Source organism: Electrophorus electricus, chromosome 4, assembly GCF_041902795.1.
Source record: "Electrophorus electricus isolate QZ-2024a chromosome 4, ASM4190279v1, whole genome shotgun sequence".
NCBI lineage: Eukaryota > Metazoa > Chordata > Actinopteri > Gymnotiformes > Gymnotidae > Electrophorus > Electrophorus electricus.
This window is the reverse complement of record NC_137500.1, coordinates 9,290,022-9,297,500: the sequence shown is the minus strand read 5'-3', so window position 1 is coordinate 9,297,500 and position 7,479 is coordinate 9,290,022. Positions and strand designations below refer to the sequence as shown.

General features: G+C 36.3%; 1 protein-coding gene across 4 annotated transcripts in view; it reads left to right on the top strand.

The window, feature by feature from the left end:
• The window catches only part of gramd2ab (GRAM domain containing 2Ab), a 20,161-nt gene extending 18,112 nt beyond the window's left edge, over nucleotides 1-2,049 (top strand). For all 4 annotated transcript variants that reach the window (XM_081712239.1, XM_081712237.1, XM_027001081.3 and 1 more), the window contains exon 12: nucleotides 1-2,049. This exon is cut by the window's left edge and continues 890 nt beyond it. The gene's annotated coding sequence lies outside the window, so the exon portion shown is untranslated.
• The last annotated feature ends 5,430 nt before the right edge of the window (nucleotides 2,050-7,479 follow it).

Below are 7,479 nucleotides of genomic sequence, written 5' to 3'. Positions count from 1 at the left end.
AATTCAGAAGTGCAGATCAACTATGTCTCACCAGTAACAGCTCAGGATGAACATATAGCTGGGAGTGTGGGTTTTTGTAATAGAAACACACTTGCCTTTGTATGATAGAGGTATTGCATTTAATGTGATCCTGCATGTTTCTTCAGTTTCCTTAATATAATATTCTGGGCCAAAAAGGGGTAAGCTAGTGTTAAACTGTTTAAGTTTATTACAGTAATATAAGCTTGCTTACTACCTAACAGAGTGAAGAAACAAAGTTATGTCATGTATAGAGTAGTTGGTTACATAAAAGCAGACTTGTGTATATAGCAAAATAAATGTCATATTTTTAAAATATGGGGCATTTTATTTCACCTTTGACAACCGTTTTTTTTAACTATTTGACTGAGAAATTGCATTGTGATGTCTACAGGACATAATGTGCTACTGAAGACTACGTTTCTGTTGCTATCATGCCTGGGCCCTTAAAAGGGCTGTGTAATGGGACTTCTGTGAAGCTACTGAAGGATAGGGACAGTCTATAAGATGGTGACAGGGAGCAGACTGAAAGGAGCCAATTAAAAATGGTAACAAAGTAGGGCCATTGTATGATTATATGCCTGTTAACTGTGTGTCTTATGTACTAAATATCAATGTAGGAAAAGGTTACAAGTAGTCGTGTACTTATATTTCGAGCATGGCAAACTGCTAGAAATGTAGAAGTTATGACCTGATTGTCAGTTAGTGTACTGGAGAGGGAGGTGCAGTATGCTTTCAGGTACAGATTCACTAGATTTTGTAGTATTTTGCACAGCAAGAGAAGAATTTTGTCTCAAGGCGAATATATGTTCATAGTGTACAGCCTAGGTTTTTTAAAGAAGTAAAATTAAATGACTAATAAACTGCTTTTACAAGTACTTTTGCTGTTTATTACATTCTAACCATTACTAGAATACAGTTGCAATGATGACACTAAATGACCTAAATGACATTTCAGTTCTTATTATAATTAATTAGAATTAATATATCTCAGTGTACAGTGGGAAGTTGGTGGAGGTCTTGGTAAGTATGAACTAAGAAGAACATTTATTTTTTAATGTGTAACATTAGGGTGTTATTTTTGGTCATTTGAAAATATTTTCATGGATATGACAGCAACTAAAGTATTTATTTACATTTTCTTTTTTTTTTAAAGTTTTTGGGGAGTGCTTAACTTTTCTTTACAATAATATATGCATGTGTTCACACTAAAAGTACAAAGCAGTTCAGAGATTTTTCAGGGATAAAAGCATAATTTATTTAATGGGATGATTAAAAAGCAGTCATTTCTCTGTGTTACCCTCTTTTAAAAATGAACTGGTTAAACACACTCACCAGCCACTTTATTGGGAATAATTGTATGCTTCACCTCTACACCTGCTCAATTATATAATTTTCCAGTCAGCCAATTATGTGGCAGCCTTGAACTGTATAAAATCGTGTAGCCATGGATCAAGACATTCACTTAACATTCCAGTCAAACATCAGAATAGGAAAAATGACTACTGAAAGTCATGTGAATTTCAATTCACTTACCCATTTCTAATAATCATAGTTTTTTACCTGACTCAATCAGATAATCTTTTTTTCTGTATGAAGAGGTAAGGGCCTTGCCACAGTAAACAATGTGTACTTGGATTATCATTTTGCCTCTTTTGGTCAGTTATACAATGCATTTGATCTGTACCATTCCAACTTTTTTCATTATGTTCAGATCTGTAATTGTTAAAAAAGTATAATCTCCACCAACCCCCTTGATTCTGCACACTTGGTGTCTAAGTTTGTATCAATCACCACCTCTTACTTTACTGTGTCCCCTGGGCACCTTAAAGCAGCAGGGGAGAAGGAGCTTGCGTTTGGGCTCTCTGAGGAACTCTGGGAGAAGGATCTTGGGGTTGGATTCTCTGAGGAACTCTGGAAATAGGCCTTGCAGGGGTTCATACACATTCTATTAATGCCAGGATTAAACTTAAAACTTTGCAGTTCCATAGGTTGTATTACTCCAAGCTTTATTAAATCTATCCATCAGTTTCTTGACTCTGTGATATGTTTGGTTGTATGGTTCTGAGGGGACCTTTTGACATATGTTTTGTGTCCTAAATTGTGCAGTTTCTGGGAGGATATCTTCTGTTGGTACTCTAGGGCATATGGCATGATGATTGATCCAGATATTTAATTTGCCCTTCTTGGCTGCTCCCCTGCCACTTTTTTCCATCTTTGATGAAAATATGTTTGGCATGGTTGTGGTTGTTTATAAACATTTGGGGCTCTTACCCTAATCTTGTCAGCTCCACTCCACTCTCTATAGTTATTTGCAGTATATGTCATTTTTCATTTCCTTATTTATTCATTCATATTCAGTCACCACTAATTCACTGCTATTTTATTTAGAAGGAATGTTTTTATCCCCAGTCAAAGGTTTTAGCACAAATATGCTGACTTTATAGTCTAGCTTGTTTTGTGGAGTTTGATCTTTATTTATTTTTATTTTTTTTTGTGGATGGGTAAGATGAGCTGAGGTTGGATAAAAACCACAGAGTCTGGGTTTTTTCAATTTTTCTTGTTAGAATTAGACATTTTTGCTTTTCTTCACCATGTTTCTGTTAGCTATATAATACTGGTGTGACATAAAATTGGACAAATAACATATGGGAAAAAAGAATGCTAAAAAATGTGATATGAGTGACTTTGACCATGGCATGATTTTGCTGACTGATAGGCTGGTTTGAGTGGAAACTGCTCCTATCCCGGTTTTTAGACCCAACAGCCTATAATGTTTGCATAGAATGGTGTGGGAAAAGAAACTCCAGTGAGCGACAGTTCTGCTGGTGGAAATGCCTTGTCAATGAGTGAGACTGGAGAAGAATTGCCAAAGTGGTTCAAGCTGACTAGATGGCTACGGTAACAACAATAACTGTGAGCAAATAAAACATGTCAGAATGTATAACACATCACGCCTTTAGGCAGATGGGCTAAAACAGCTGAAGACCACATTGTGTTCCACTCCTGTAAACAAAAACAGGGATTTGAGGCTACAGTGTTCATAAGATAACTGAAATTGGACAGTTGAAGACTGAAAGACATTGTCTGGTCTGATGAATCTTGATTTCTAGTATGACGTACAGATAGTAGTATCAGAATTTGGCATGAACAATCTGAATCCTCAGACCCAATGGCACAAATAATTGAGGCTGTTCTGAGAGCAAATGGGGGCCCCAACCAGTATTAGTATGGTGTTCCTACTAAAGTGGCCCTCGATACTGCATATGTTCTGTTTATCATTATGTCCAATAGAGGGAGCTACAGCCTATGGCTTTATATATAATTGATTACCACTGGCTCATGGCTGAATTTAAGATCTCAACAAACACTTTACAAGAGCTTCATGCCCACACCACAATTAATAGCTTTTCTCTCCCTGTCATGATCATTCTTACAGATGCTATGCTATGGCAATTGTCACTACTGGCAAGTGAAGCTCCAAGTCCATTCCTAAAAATTCATGTTTCTGACAATAATAAATATCACATTAGCCTGTCCCATCATCTTCTGCTGTCAGTAGGCAGCTCTGTAACTGATCCACTTGTGTATCTTGCGTTCTGAAAAATTCCAAGTTCTGATTGGAGCATGCTGCTTCTCTTTGGTTATAACATTCAAATATGAATTTAACATGCAACCAAAGTTGAGAATAGTGAAATGAATGTTTTCACACAAGATGAAAATTGTTGGGTCATGGATGGAGCCAAGCTTTGATGTGACACCTTAAGTACTTAGAGTCAGCAAGCTCAGTTTCATATCTGTAATCATAAAATATATTATGAGTATCATTTTGTTATTTAAAATGATAAACTTCTTGTTTTATTGATTTATAGTGACCATTCAGTCTAGATAGTTTCACTCCTAGCATACCTTACACCATATAGATTAAAATGGAGAAGGCAAAGGTATAAACAGGCTGGTGAAACAAACTTTAATATTTGCCAGATCATACACACACACACACACACACACACACACACACACACACACCATGCTACTGAAAAGCAGCACTCTTTACAATATTGGAATCCCACAAAATGTGAAAAGTAATTTTCCATTATGCTGCTACAACAAAGTAGAATACTACTACTATGATATCACAAGTTAATTATGCCTTCTTTGAATGTTGAGAGAAAAAAGGCCAGTGAGCTCTTTGATGAACCTGCAATAAGTATCACCTGGAAGTGTACACCTGCACACTTCGCAATCAGTATAAACTCTCTCCTATTCATCCTCTGAGCTGGAAAACACATAGGTTTTTTTTTTCCTTAATATTTTATATGTATTTGTGAAATAATTTTTTTATAGTTTTATGTAGTAACATTAATATTAAATTAATAAGGAAGTAGTTATATTGTCTCTGTCTCTGTATGTGTTCTCTCTGAATCTTTTCTTTGTACTCTCTGTGTAGTTGACCAGATGTAGCAAAGCTGTGTCTTAATAAGCTTGTGTAGATTTTAAAGACTGATACTCAATGCACCAGGACATTAGAGGACATACAGAGTGGACTGTTTAGTATACTAGGGTTGGGTACAGGCGGCTGGTCTTGCTTCAGACTAGGTCAGACAAGATAGCTTTCACTTTGCTGCTAAACCTCTGTGCTAACACAAACACTGCTCTAAGATTAATTTTCTGCATGTGTAATCAAGCTAAAGATGTTTCAGTTGTTCCCATAAAGCTAAGCTGCTTAATATTTTGTTTCTAATCTCTCTAGACTAAACTGGAAAAAAAATAACAAATGGAGGTTCAGCTGTGTTTGTGAGTGGGAAAGATACGTAATTCACATCAGTGAGAGTATAGTAGTCCAACTCTGCAAGTTAGAAGTTGATTGTGTACTGTAATACAAAAATTTAATCTGATCTGGGTCTGTTATTTGGTGATTTTCCTTAACCATAGCCAGTAGCTCTTTATGAATTGTGCTGGCAAAGATAAAATGAAGGACTGAAAGATTAGCCTGCTTTTAAATATTAGAAAACAATTTGATTGCCTAATTCCTTAAGATTTTCCTCAAATGTTTTCATATATATCCTTTAGAAATGAATGCAGACTTCACTGTTGTGCTATGGTTTCCATTACTGGCATGGCTAATAGCCCTCTCTCTAAATCTGCAGCTATAAGTTAAGGGCTTTGGGACAAGTGGTGGACACACTGAGAATTTTTCTGAGCTGCTGGAAATAGGTAGTGAAGTTGATAAATGTTCATTAATCTGGAACAGTTGCCCTGTTTCCATTTTTAGGCATTAGAAATATATAAATCCCTTGCAAAATGCATATGAGATATCAATCCTAACACCAATCACATCTTCTCTAAGGGTCCATCTCTTGGTTTCAGATTAAACCATAATGACAAAATTTACAGGTATCAGTACTTATACTTTAGTTCTTATAACACTTAAACACTTCTGTGTTTCAAAAGCTTAGAAGTGCGCAGAATGCTTCCTGTTGACTTTCATTAGATATTAGCTGATCTGGCACTCTTCATAACTTGAATTGGCTGTTTTAAAAATGATAAAATGAAACATAATAATAATAATAATAATAATAAACTTTATTTTTATTGCAATTCCTTAAACATATTACAAAATGCTTTACAGAAAAGAGAATGAATAATTATAAAGCATATTATATTCTCATTATTACTCATCAATTATTACACTACCTCAAGATAGATGTCAACCTTTAAGTGACCTTCTGTCATGATAGAAATAAACAGGGTTTGATGTTGTCATCTATGGAAACCAGTCACTCTATAAGATAACACGATGATTTAAAACATAGAACATAGTAGCAACAGGTAAATATCTGCTATGTTTTCATTAGCAAAACAAACGTGGCCAAGGAGCAAGATTTGGGATCATGAAGAAATATATGTGGAGGATAAGATAACCCATTAACTCACAACCACTTCAAGCTCCACAGCGAGCTCTGAACTCCTGAAGTGCTAGATTCCCACTCCTTTTGCTTGGACTATATATTAGTTATATGTTTACTTGTGTGTTTAATAATCACAGTGCTGCACATTAAGTTCTATTTTAGTGTTATGAACATAGACATAACCACAATTGCCAACCATGATCATGAGCCCTTATCTATGCAAGTGCTGTAATAGTCCTTATTAGTTTTTTGGCAGATCTAGCCTAATCTGCTTTTTCTTTGTTTTCTTTTAAAGGCCTGCCACTTTACAAACACCCAGTTTTGTAAACAGTGGAGCATTCAATTCATTCATCTCACCCTGAAGTGTTTTATTGGTGCTGTAAATGTTAATGTGGCTGCAGTGCTGGTGAAATATCGGAGCCCAGTGTAGAGGACAGTGATCACCCAGAGGATGGCATAATGCCAGCGCAGTAAATCTGCAAAACCAAGGACCCATGGTGCTCATAGCTGGACACTGAACAGAAGCTTGACACTCTTCATCAGTTAGGCACTCTTCATCACTTGACAATCTTCATCACTTGATACTCTTTGTCAATTACATCTGTTTTTAGTGCATTCATTTTTTGACACTGACTGATGTTTTCATTGAATCACACTGAATGTATTTTGAAAACATAGGTTTGTATTTTCAAAAAATGTAAGTAATAATTTTGGTCTCACTTTTTTCGAATGAACCTATTTTTAAAACGCACACATGCTCACATTTTGCCTTTAGTTTGATGATGCTTTTTCGTTTCGTGTTTCTGAAATGGCAGCCGTCTTGTTCCCTATTCCCCATCCCTGCTACCTTCTTTCCAATGTCCTCATATCTCCTCCCACTACCACTAACTGATAAGGGTACTCTGTGTAAAGCTCCTGTTGGATTGTACAAGGGCCTTACATCAGATCATGGAATTCCAGCTTTTCATGCCATGGTGGGATTCTGTACAAACATGTTTGACTACTGGAGAAGACACAGTAAACAGGTTACTGCCATTGTACATAAAAATACTGGCGACACTTTATGCCTCAAAATCTGTTCACCATGAATCAGTCGAGATACAACAATTCAGCATTAAAACATTGCACTACTGTACATAGAACTTTCTGCCCATTTTGCATGTCTTATCTTTCATATAGTATCAAACTTCCATAATCAATTACAAGATATTTATTCACAATCGATTGTGATGAATTAGTTTGTTGCATAATGTGGAAGCCTAAATTATATTTTGTCATGGATTAACTGAGCTGGATATGGATATGCTGGATATGCTTTCCTTTGACAATGCCGTTACTGCCACCGGCTGCCAATGCAACATGACATCACATAAGTATAATACGACCCAGATGGTGGAATGTGTCTCACTATCAGACTGTAGTCGCTGGTTTACGTCAGGCATGAGCAGAGCGCTTTCCCCCTTGTATTTATCGGTCTATCACCGTCCCCTCCGAGTCTCTATGCCCCTCCCACTTCTCAATGAAGTGTGTGGACTCCAATACGCGCAAT